This window comes from Ictidomys tridecemlineatus, unplaced genomic scaffold (genome assembly GCF_052094955.1).
Source record: "Ictidomys tridecemlineatus isolate mIctTri1 unplaced genomic scaffold, mIctTri1.hap1 Scaffold_187, whole genome shotgun sequence".
Classification (NCBI taxonomy): domain Eukaryota; kingdom Metazoa; phylum Chordata; class Mammalia; order Rodentia; family Sciuridae; genus Ictidomys; species Ictidomys tridecemlineatus.
This window is the reverse complement of record NW_027521609.1, coordinates 150327-162969: the sequence shown is the minus strand read 5'-3', so window position 1 is coordinate 162969 and position 12643 is coordinate 150327.

Here is a 12643-nt window from a genome sequence, read left to right as displayed (position 1 = left end):
AATCTTCACTAGCAAAAAAAAACTTTTCCACCCTTTCAAGCATAACGGAGATGTTAAATTACAAGCTTGGGAGTTCCACAGAGATCCTGGTCCCTGGCACAAACCTAGATAAGTTTCTGTTGCTTATAAGCCACCTGAGCCACCCCAAAAGACAAAGCCTGAAAGTAGGCACCCACAAGTGGGGGAGAAGCTGCTGTTGCAAATATTCATAGTGTGGAAGAAACTTTGGAACTAGAGGAGTTTTGAGGTGCACGCCAAGAGAAACCTACGTTGCCATGAACAGACTATTAATATTAAGGGTGAAAAAAATATATATTAAGGGTGGTTCTTGTAAAAGCCCAGAAAGGAAAGAGGAAGCTGCAGAGAGAGCTTGCCCTTCTGACCATCAAAGAGAACACTTTTGAGGCCAGGAACAGAATGCTGAGGGGTTATGAAGAGTAAGCTATTCTGATGAGGAATGTTATTGGGAACTGGGGGAGAGGCAACCCTTGTTATAAAGTGGCACCAAATTTGACTCAGTTGTATGTCATGGTGCTTCATGAAGATGGAACCTTGTGAGCAGTAAAATTGAATATTGCAGGGCATGGTGGTGCACACCTGTAACCCCAGTGATTTGGGAGGCTGAGGCAGTAGGATTGCAAGTCAGAGGCTAGTCTCAGCAACTTATTGAGAACCTGTCTTGAAATAAAAAGTAGAAAGGGCTTGGGCTGGGGATGTGGCTCAAGCGGTAGCGAGCTCACCTGGCATGCTTGCGGCCCGGGTTCGATCGTCTGCACCACATACAAACAATGATGTTGTGTCTGCCGAGAACTAAAAAATAAATATTAAAAAATTCTCTCTCTCTCTCTCTCTCTCTCTCTCTCTCTCTCTCTCTCTCTCACTCTGTCTTTAAAAAAAAAAGAAAGGGCTAGGGATATAGCTCAGTGGTAGAGCACCCCTGGGTCCAATCTCTGGTATCTCTCACATACACACACACACACAAAAAAAGAAAAAGAAAAAGAAAGAAAGAAAGAAAGAAGTATGTTTTTAAGCAGTGTTGTAGGTGTAGATAGCTCTTTCCTAAGTGCTTACAGTAAATGGGAGAAGACAGAAGTGTTAATCAAAAGGTCTGAGCCCTGGAATACTGGGGAAAAATGAAATGCTGCTCAGGAGAGAATAAAGGTGTCACCAGAGGACATTCTGATAAGGTTAGTGTGGGTCTGTTGTCCTAGAGAACTGGAGAATGACTGAAGGCATTGCAGGGGGTCACTGGCCTGCCCCTCCCATCACAAGCCCGGATTGCCAGACCCCGGCAATTTCAAAGGAGGTGTGGGTGCTGTGGGGCCTTGGCTGCCAGTGTCGCCCCAAGGCTCCCCACCTCCATTCTGAATCCTCAGCCACCCAGTTACAGCCCCAGGGAGTCCCGGTATGGCACACGCTGTGCCCCCAAATCTGGGGAGGGGGGTACGGCTGCGTCCACCTGTTACCGCTGTTGAACCCAATGTTGAAGAATAACACAGAGAAGCATGCCGAGGCGAGGTCAGAGTAGAAATTAGAAGTTTATTAAAGGACAGCAGGAAAGACTTCTCAAGAAGGAGACCCAAGAGGTGGAATCCGTGGATCTGCAGTTGTCTCCCCTTTTTATAGTTCTTTTGGTGATGGAATGTAGGTGGGAAGGCCCGAGGGGTGGGGCACAGGTGGGCCAAAGAAGAAATCTTCATTAACATTTCTTTGGGATGGGCTCTGGGCCTTGGGGACGTTAACATTCCAGTTGTTCCACTGTTCCGGGAATTCGTTCTCAACCTGGCCTCCCTTTTGGATCTCACTGGATATTAGACCCGGTTTACCTGACCACACTGACTGCCTAACTTTAAATCTGGCTTCACACCTAGGTTTCCAAAAATGGCCACAATCTCTGGGGCTCAGGCAGAGAGTAGCTGCAGGGACAGCAGAGAATCCCCCGAGGGAAACGTCCAGCAGGGCTCTGGGGCAGGGCTGCTTTGGAGCCCCCAAAGCACAAGTCCAGCCCCGGAGAGCCCCAGGCTCCGACTCTAACCACCAGAGTGCGCAGAAGCTGCAGCAGCAAAGCCTTGGAGTCGGGCTGTTCTGGGAGTCTGTCCTGGGAGTCGGGCTGTGGGGGCAGGACCGTGGGGGCAGGACCTCCACCCTAGGGGGTCTGGAAGGCCACAGCCAACCCAGAGAGCCTGGGGGCAGAGACTTGAGTCCAAGACCATTCTCAGTCCTCGGGGGTTGGAGCTGCTCTCGGACCTGTTACCCCTTCTTCCTCCCAGTTCCTCAGGAATGTCTCCGCTGAGCAATCAGCCTCCTGTGAGTCATCCAGTCCTGCCCAAATCTAATTTAGATAATCTTTAGATGAGACTTTGGACTTAGACTTTAAAGTTCAAGGAGTGAGTTCAGACGTTGAGGCTGTTGGGACAGAACAAATGTATTTTGCATGAGAGACAAATAGGAATCAGAGGGCTAGCAGTGGCCTCTGGGAGGGGGTGATCTTGCCTGAAAGCCGAATTCTCCAGAGTCCATAGGTAGACACTGGAGGCTGGAGGGAGATTTCCCGTCCACCCTCTGAAATTTTACTGGAGTGAATTGACATTAGGCAGATTAAATAGGAGAAAAGATACACACATTTATTAACATGAATGTGGAAAAAATCAGAGACAGGACTCACACAAAACATGAGACTCTCCAGCAGCCAGCTTAAGTAACTTTCTGAGCTACCTTAATGAATAGTTTTGAATAGGGAGGTTTTTGGGGGATCTGGAGGTGCATGTGACCAGGGATGGCAGAGGAGAGGGGAGAGATACCTGGTAACAAAGTTTGTTTCATTATAGGTAAAGTCTCTCAGAAGAATAGATGAGACGTCTGTCCAGATAGGCAGGTGTCTTGGTGTGGAGATCTTTAGTCTTTTCTCTCTGGTTAATCTTACCTGATTAATGAAATTTCATAATTGTTGCAGTCCTTCTGGGAAAGGGACCTCAGAGGAAGCCCCTCCCAGCACTTTGCGAAACAGAGAAAACCCAGAGACAAGACAGTGGCGGGTCAGGGACATGTGAGGGACTTCCCAGGGTGACCTGCTCTCCTGGGTTCCAAGTCAGGGCACTTTGGATCCGGTGTGTCGTGATCTCTGTACGGCATCTACACACAGAACTTTTAAAAGTGTTTCCTCAGGTTTTTTATTACTATAGTGATTTAAGTTACAGCCAACAACTTAGTCCAACTTTTCATGGCCGAGAAGGAGTGGGAATGACATCACTCCCAGGAATCAGACGCCGATACAGCAGCCCTTCAGGTAATCGTATAGGACCGAATTCTTCATAGGCAGGGCAATCATATCAGGTATTAGGAGACCGGACCTTGCAAAGTGGTAGGTCATGAGGATGGAGCCCACCTGGATGGAATTTGTGATCAGTGTCCTTATAAGGACAGGCAGCTGCCTCCCCGCTCTTCCAACCTTGAGAGCACTGTGAGAAGACCCCAGCTAACCAGAAGGCAAGGCCTGGCTACACACTGAATCCGCCAGTGTCTTGATCTTGAACTTCTGTCTCCAGAACTGTGAAAAATACACCTCTGTGGTTTATAAGCCGTCCAGTTTATGGTAATTGGTTATAGCACCGCCTGGATGAAGACAGCGGGCGGGCGGGCGGGCGGGTGGAGGTCTAGGGAACAGAAAAGAGGAGCTAAGCAGGCCAAGAAACCCAAGTACAGGGATGGAGAAGCACCATCCGCTCACTACAAAAGGCTGAGTTCTCCTAGTAGAGAGCATCTTCTTTTCAGAAATAGAAAGAAAAGTGTGCATCCAGTGGGGAAGCGACAGAGAGAATGAGCAGAAAAATACACATGGCTCCTGAACATGTCGAAAGAATGCTCACAGAAAACGAAATGCAAACTAAACTACAGAGACGCTGCCTCCCTCAGCGAGGCTGGTGAAATCAGGCACCACGCACTTTGCTGCTGGGGACGTGCATGGTAGGGCCAGTGTGGCACCATCTGGAAGTGTCAATCACCACTACGGAGATGCACCTGTTGATTCAGAAAGTCCATTTCTTGTCATTTATCCTGCAGGATATGCTACAATGCATAGAACAGCTATGCTTTGTAACATTGTTAAGGTAAAAAGAGGTGGGGTAGAGGCTGGGGGTGGGTTAGAGGCTGGGGGTGGGTTAGAGGCTGGGGGTGGAGTAGAGGCTGGGGGTATAGCTCTGCTGTAGAGCACTAGGCCACCAGTTCTATCCCCAGCACCAGAACAGAGTTAGGAACAACCCAAATGTCTATCCCAAGACTAGTTAAACGAATTACGGTTTATCCATAAAATTGAATGCTACATGGCTATAAGAGGAATCAGGAAAGTGTTAATGCACTGGCACATTATAGGAAGGGCAAAGCAAGATGATGCTTCTTGTGTACAAGGGTGAGAGAGGAGAATCTATATTTATATTTACTTTTTAAAAAAATATTCATTTTTTAGTTGTAGTTGGACACAATACCTTTATTTTATTTATTTATTTTTATGTGGTGCTGAGGATGGAGCCCAGGGCCTCACACGTGCTAGGTGAGAGCTCTACTGCTGAGCCCCAGCCCCAGCTCTTATATTTACTTTTATATGCATGAAAACTCTGGAAAAATCGACAAGAAATGAACAATAGTGGGGTGGGGCTGTGGCTCAGTGGTAGAGTGCTCACTTAGCACATGTGAGGCATTGGGTTCGAAACTTAGCACCACATTAAAAAAAATGAAATAAAGATATTGTGTCCACCAACAACTAAAAAGAAATTAAAAAAAGAGAAATGAACAATAGTGGTTAGCTGTGTGTGTGTGTGTGTGTGTGTGTGTGTGTGTGTGTGTGTGTGTCATGAGAGACTTGTAGAGATGGGAATCAGTTCAATAAAAAATAAGTGTGGGATGGGGCAGGAGTTGAAGCTCAGCAATAGAGCACTTGCCTTATACGTGTGAGGCACTGGGTTCGGTTCATAGCACCACACATAAATAAGCAAATAAAATAAAGATCCGTCAACAACTAAAAAATAAGTGTGGAAATTGATTTATTTAAACTGGATTTAACACACACAATCTCTCTCTCTCTCTTTCTCTCTCTATCTATACACACACACACACACACACACACACATATATATATATATAAATGTTATTGAGAAACATTACCCATAGCATACAATGAATCCATTTAAAATATACAATTAAAAAATAAGTAAACATAGGATTCAATGCTTTTTAGTGAATTCACAGAGTTGTGCAACCACCATCAAGTTTAGAACAATCAAGTTTAGAACATTTGCATCACCCCCCCCAAGAAACCCCACACCCGTTAGCAGCCCCCCCCACCTCCCTGCATCCCCCATCCCTAGACGACTACTATCTATAGATTTGCAGATTCTGTACATTGCCTTAAATGGACTCACACAATCTGTGTCTTCTTTCACCCAGCATAAAGCTTCCAAGATCATTCCCATAGTAGCATGTGTCAGTTCTTTCTTTCTTTCTTCTTTCTTTCTTTCTTTCTTTCTTTCTTTCTTTCTTTCTTTCTTTCTTTTCTTTCTTTCTGTTTCTTCTTTTTTTCTTTCTTTCTTTTTCTTTTTGGCTGAATATTATTCCTTTACACTGACATAACACATTTATCTGTTCATCAGTCAGTGGATATTTGGTTTTATGTTTTTGTTTTGTTTTTTGGTACTAGGGATTGAACTCAGGGGCACCCCGACCACTGAGCCACACCCCCAGCCCTATTTTGTATTTTATTTAGAGACAGGGTCTCACTGAGTTACTTAGCACCTTGCTTTTTGCTGAGGCTGGCTTTGAACTTTCAATCCTCCTGCCTCAGCCTCCTGAGTCGCTGGGATCACAGGCCTCGGCCATGGTGCCTGAAGTCAATAGATATTTGACTTCCTTCCACTTTTTGGCTGTGATATCCAATGCTACTCTCAACTCTCGTGTATGGTTTTTCTGTGGACGTGAGTTTCCATTTCTCTTGGGTCTACACCTAGGAGCAGAATGGCAGTCAGGGTAGCTGATTTTAACTGTTTGACAAGCACTAGTTTATTTTCCAAAGTAGCTCCATGATGTTGTAACATTTCCCCCCAGCAGGGCAGGAAGGTTCTAATTTTTTGATACTTTTTACTTTAGTTTCTGGTGTCCTGCTGGGGTTGCGGCAGCCCTGGCATGGTAAGCATGAGCTCTACCCCTGAACTGCCTCCCAACCCGGGCCCTGCTTTCCTTTGTGCACAGCATCTCTGTGTGAACAAGGTGTGGAAGAGGTGCAGGCAGGCAAGCCAGGCAAGGCTAGGGCTGGGCCTTCTTCCATTTTTTCCTCTAATATTGATGGTTCCATTGTTGGTGTGTGCCAGGCCAGCCAATGTCACCCTGCTGTGCATCTCATGTCTCGTTTTGAGCCCCCTCTTTTCTCATAATATTATAAATATCAATTACCGACACACAGGAAGTTCTAATTCATTCATTGTAACTGCTGTGTGGTGTGCCACCAAGTGACCAACCCATATTTCATTCACCATTCCCCAGGGATGGGATTTCAGCAGGCTCTTCTCTGCTCACTTGGCCAGAGTTTCTTTGGAGCACATTTCTAGAGGCAGAGTTTCTGTCAATCTCTAGATGTGAGCTGGTATCTTATTATGTTTTCACATTTCTCTGAATACTTCTGAGTGGTAGCAACTTTTTATACGATGATGAGCCCTTTGGGTTTCCTAGTCTCAACAAAATTCCTTTTGAAATCCTTTATTATTTGTGATTGGACTGATGCTTTCTCTTCATCTCTCTCTCTCTCTCTCTCTCTCTCTCTCTCTCTCTCTTGGAAGGGGTAGGTACTGGAGATTGAATCTATAAGTGCTTTACCACCGAACTACATCCCAGCTCTTTTTATATTTTTTATTTTGGGACAGAGTCTCCCTAAATTACCCAGGCTGCCCTTGAACTTGCGATTCTCCTGCCTCAGCCTCCTGAGTAGCTGTTACAGACTTGTGCCACCTCACCTGGCTGGAATATTGAACTCTGATGTAGACAAGTGTACTATTCTTCCCCTCATAGTTTATGTTCTTTGTGCCTGGTTTAAGAAATTCCTTTCTTGGAGTGGGGTACAGCTCAGGGGTATAGCACTTGCTTAGCTCCAGCACCATGAACAAACAAAAACAAACAAATTTCTTTCTGTCTCAGTTAATTTAAAGATATTCTGGATTTGCCTTCCTTAAATCATCTCAGAGCTTTTGAAGACAAAATTTTTAAAAGTATAATGTGGTGGGCTTGGTGGTGTGTGTGCCTATAATCCCAGCTACTTGGGAGGCCCAGGCAGGAGGTAAGTTCAAGACCCTCCTGGGCAATTTAGCATAACCCTGGCTAGACAATAAAATTGCATTAATGATGCCAGAGGAATCTGTAAGATGCTCTTATATTCCATAAAAGGGCGCATGGTTTAAAAACTTGAGAAGCAACAGCGATCACCTCTTCCCATCCTCGGGCCTGGGGGGTACCAGAATATGCCACTTGAAATGTGCTTCTTTGGCATATGGATATTCTGAGTTAAAGGTCACTGAGAACCATCAGAAAAGCTTAAAAATAGGAACCACATTTTCCTTTTGTAGAGGAAATTTACATGGATAGAGGAAATTTAGTCACTTTCCTGTAAATTGCCTCCCCTCACCCCCCCAGTAGCCCCCAAGCCCTTTGTTCTATGTTTAGCACATGTTGTCACTGAAGCCCAAGTTCCACTCACCCCTGAGGTCAACAGCACTGGGAGCTCCTGCGTACACGTTAATGAGCTTGTGTTCCTGCTTCTTGTTAGTTCATCTTGACTGGTCTAGTTTAAAACGTCCAGTGAGGAGCCTCAGATGGGTAGAGGAAAAGCTTTCTTCTCTACAGACCTCGAGCTAAGGCCAGAATTGTATTCGCTGTCATGTGGGTTTGATGGATGGTGGCTGGGCTCTGGGATGTTAAGACCCTGGACTCGATTCTCTTTCCCTGCCTTTGATCAACAGCCTTCATTCCCGCTTGTGACCCTGGGGCTTAGTTGGGCTATAACTCCCCGCTCTGGCCCCATTTCAATGCTCTGGCTGGCTCAGAGCCCTCCCCCGGGGACTCGTGGGAAACTTGTGGGGAAAGGGAAAGAGAAGCTGAAACAGCTGTTGCTCCTTCCTGAGACCGTGACAATATCTGATTCCTTCAGACACCTGCCACAGCATACTGTCCTTGGCCAATCGGCTTCCACTGTGGCCACAGGGATGGCCTTTCCTCGAAGCTGGGTGCTATCTGGAGCTCGGTCCATCTCCCGAGAGTCACTCGGTGGTGAATGAACTGGGCTTGGCTTTGGGTTGTCAGCTCTCAGGGACTGGGTTGGAGAAGGGGCCATGGGTGGCTTCAAAATGGGAACTTCCCATGGAAACTTGCCCGCAGCTTCCTCCTCTAGGGCCATTTCAGGATCTTCCTGGGCCCCTCGCATTACTTTTAAGTCCCTACCACATCCTATTAAGCCTAAGAAAATTGCCTCTTCACGTTGTCAATAGGTGCAATTAGATACAATCATCTGAATCCAGAGGCAGTTGATTGATACTACATTTTGTAGACATTTTAATTAAACATTGGTTAGTTTCAATTTTACAGTGTTTTTTTTTTTTTTTTTTTTTTTGAGTCAGTCTTGGTCTCCAGGTCTCCCATGTCTTTATGTGTCCTTGAAATGTTCACACAGTCAGGCTCTGATTTATGGAGTCTGATGGTGAAACGGTCCAGCCACCAACGTTCATCAGACCAGACTGACCAAGATCCTGATAGCCACAGAAACGCCAAGGATTCCCCAAGCACCTTCCTGGGTTTAAAATCATGGGCTGCTTCCAAAACCCTTTATACAGAGTAAGTGGATATTGCAGAGATTCTTTCTCCCCTTGGCAGAATCAAGGAATCTTGCTGGACCACTTCATCTGTGTAAGATCTTGGAATGGGGTCTGAACCCCCTTCTACGTACGGATAAAACCACAGGATATTTGCAGACTTTCGGATTTTGAGTACAGCCCTGGCCTGTTGGCTAGCCTCCTCCTCTGGTGAGGGGCATATTTAGAGAATGGCCTCCTATCTCTCGCATCCTGAACGCACACAGAGTCCCCCAGGTTCATACCATGGGATCCCAGATCTAAAAGAGTCGAGCAAATGAACACCTTCCTCTTGGCAGAGTTGTTCATTGTGAGGAGTTCTCTCCTGTCTTAGGATCGCGGTGTGGAATCTGCTTTGACAAAAGGTCTCCACAGCCGGTCTCTGTCTGTAGAACTATGAAATACAATAAAGCCTCCTCATTATGAAATCACGAAACATTCCTGAGTACTTCCTGAGGATAGAATTTGGGGGTCGTAAAACAACTTCTTCTTCTTGTATATAGAATTTTGAAGAACAGTTAATCATCGATGTTTGCAGAGCCCCTTCTTGTGCCTTGAGTTTTGTTCTGTTTGCAGACCGCCTGCCTGGGTAGGAAATCATGGAACGTCCACAGAACCGCTTACCTTATCATGATGGAACATCTGCAGAGCTTCCTCATCTGTGTGGACTTGGAATGTTAGCAGAAACCCCTTCTGTGTGGAATTATGGGAGGCTGATTGAGCTCTCTCCCACATATGTGCTCCGGGAACCCTGACTGAGCCCCCAACCCTGTAGGAACTCCTGAAATGCTGACTGAGCCCCCAACCATGGAGAGACTCCCGAAATGCTGACTGGTCTCCTGGTGGTGTAGAATCACAGGCTGTTACTTAAGGACATTCTTCAGTATAAAATCTTGAAGTCCTCAGGAGGGCTGGAGGAAGAGAGCAGACATGGGCCATGGCTGTGCTCGATTACATGTTGGAGAGAAGCAGAGGATACAAAGTGCGTGGCCAGATCATGGAGGGTCTTAAAGACCAAATGAAGGTTAGGAATAGTTCTACAGACTATAAAGAGCCACCAATGTTTTGAGGTAGAAGAATGATGTGATGCAAATTATATTTGAAGAAGCTTGGGGCTGGCTAGCTCCGTTGGTAGAGTGCTAGCCTTGCATGCACAAGGCCTTGGGTTCGATCCAAAACAAAAACAAAACAAACAAATTATATTTGAAGAAGCTTAATCTGGTAAGAGAAATAGATCAAATAAACTGAAGGGTGGTAGTTTATAAAAATAATTTTAAAGACAAAACAGAAAATCGATATTTACTAAGTACAATAACCTATTGTAAATACTTTCATGAAATAAAGGATCATCCTCTAAAGCGAGGCTCAGCAAACAATCACCTCTGGGCAAATCTGGCCCACCACTTGTCTTTGTAAATAAAATTTTATCAGAACAGCCATGCACATTTGTTCATTTACTGTCTATGGTGGCTTTTATGCTACAATAGCAGATTTAAGTAGTTGTGCCAGGGATTGTACAGCTTGTTAAAACCAACAACATTTACTATCTGCCTTTTACAAAAGAACTTGGCTACAGAGCTATAGAAAACTAAGAACAGGGCTGGGAATGTGGATCAAGCGGTAGTGCGCTTGCCTGGTATGCGTGCGGCCCGGGTTCGATCCTCAGCACCATATACAAACAAAGATGTTGTGTCCGCCGAAAACTAAAAAATAAATATTAAAAAAATTCTCTCTCTCTTTAAAAAAAAAGAAAACTAAGCAAAAAATTGTAAATGACTTAAATAGACCTCATCAGAAAAATGATTTTTAAAAAGTGTGACCTAGTTATATGATAAAATATTATATAGCAGTAGAAATAAATAAACTCAATTTTCATGTATCATTATAGATACATGTTACAGAAATGATGTCAAGAGAAAGCAAGTTGCAGAAGAGTATATTTATATTCAGTTAGGATAGGCCAGGTTATGCTGCAGTAACAAACAGCCCTGATATCTAAAGCTTAAAACAATGTTTTCTTTCTTGTTCATGCTATGAGTTCATCACTAGTCCAAGGCAGTTGGAGGATTCCTTTTCATTCTAGAACTCAGCTGCTCTGTAGAACATGATGGTTATTTGGTAGAGAGAAAAGAATGGCATAGGACACACTGACTTTTATAGCTGCTGACAGGAAGTGATAAGTGTCCCTTCTGCTCTGAGTCTCATTTCTCCTGAGAGTGACTGATTAGCCATAGCTCAGCTTTAGGCTACCAGGGTGAATCTCAGGGTCAACCACTGCTCAGCCTTCAGGAGTTCTTGGCACTGGGAGCCCTTGATGGCTGCAGTTATATGCATGCTTGTGCTCTTTATCTGCTGCTGCTCCTGGAGTTTGAACTGATAGTCTCTGCTCTGTGATGTTATCTTACTCCTGCATGTTTATGGATTATGCAATGGCTTCCTCAGGGCGTGGGCCTGGGACCTGCTGTAGGAGAGTCAGAAGGGGTGAGCAGGGCAAGGTGATACTTATGATTTTTACCTTTAGGCTGGATCCTTCTTTTTGTGTTTGGCTTGGGCTAACCTGCAGCTGGGCTGTTAGAAGCACAGGAGGCTCAACTATGCTCTCCTGAGATCTACTCAGGGGCCTCCCTTTCTTTAGGCCATTCCCCTGCTCCAGAACCTCCAAGGGCTCTGTACAGCTCACAGGAAACAGTGTAAGAACAGCAAGGCTCTCGTGGATTGAGCACTGTTACATGCCAGGAACTGGAGGGACTCTTTCCCGAATCCTCTTGGCAACTCTAAGGCAAGGAACTATAGGACCTCCATTTTACAGTTGTGCAAATGAAGGTCCAGGAGATGAAGCAACTGGTGTGAATGAAAGAGGAAGGCCAGGAGGAGGTAGGACCGGTTGATCACCAGATATGGCTGGCTCCAGGGGCCTGCTGAGCTCCAAGGTCAAGGTCTTCCAGTCTCAGTCCTCACCTTTTCCTGTTTCTTGCAGGAACCAGCTGCTGCAGCCAGCCAGGTGCCTCCATCACTGCCCCTTGAGCAAATCTGTCTCATGTCCCTTCAAAGTCAGTCTAGAATTTCTCAGGTTGCCTTCCCTAAGGCCAGCTACAATGAGTCCTGCCTTCACCTCCTTGTCCCAGCTTGCTCACCTCCCTGTCATCCCACAGCAGGACTACAGGAACCTTCACTTAGTCATCTCTGCCCCTGTCAGGCCCAGCATGCGCTCAAAACACATCTGGTGTCTTTCCAGCATTTGTTCAACAATTATTGAGCACCTACTGGCCCTGGACACTGTGTAACATGCAAGAATATGGCAGAAAATGAAACAAAATCCCTGCCCTTGGGGAATGTAGTTTCTGATCTGGGAGACAGAAAAACGAACAAGTGAATACATGCATGGACCATAAGATGCCAGGGGATGAAAAATGCCACAGACGGGCCAGGGATGGACAGAGAGGCTGGGGACAGGGAAGCTCCCTTGGAGGAAAGTCTTGGGAGAGGTAACACTCGAGCAGGAAGCAGAATTCAAGTCTGTTTGACGGAGGGATTGAGCAGTCCAGGGAAGGAATGAATGAAAAACGAATACCCAGGTGAGCTGGAAACTTAACTTGGAGATGAAAAAGGAGCATGATGGGGGGAATTGAGACAGGGACCCCGATATATTTTTTCTCCCTTCTTCCATTAAAAAAAAAAGTAACCTGTAATCCTAGCTACTCAGGAGACAGAGGCAGGAGGATTGCAAGTTTGAGGCCAGTCAGACCCTGGCTCAAAATAAAATA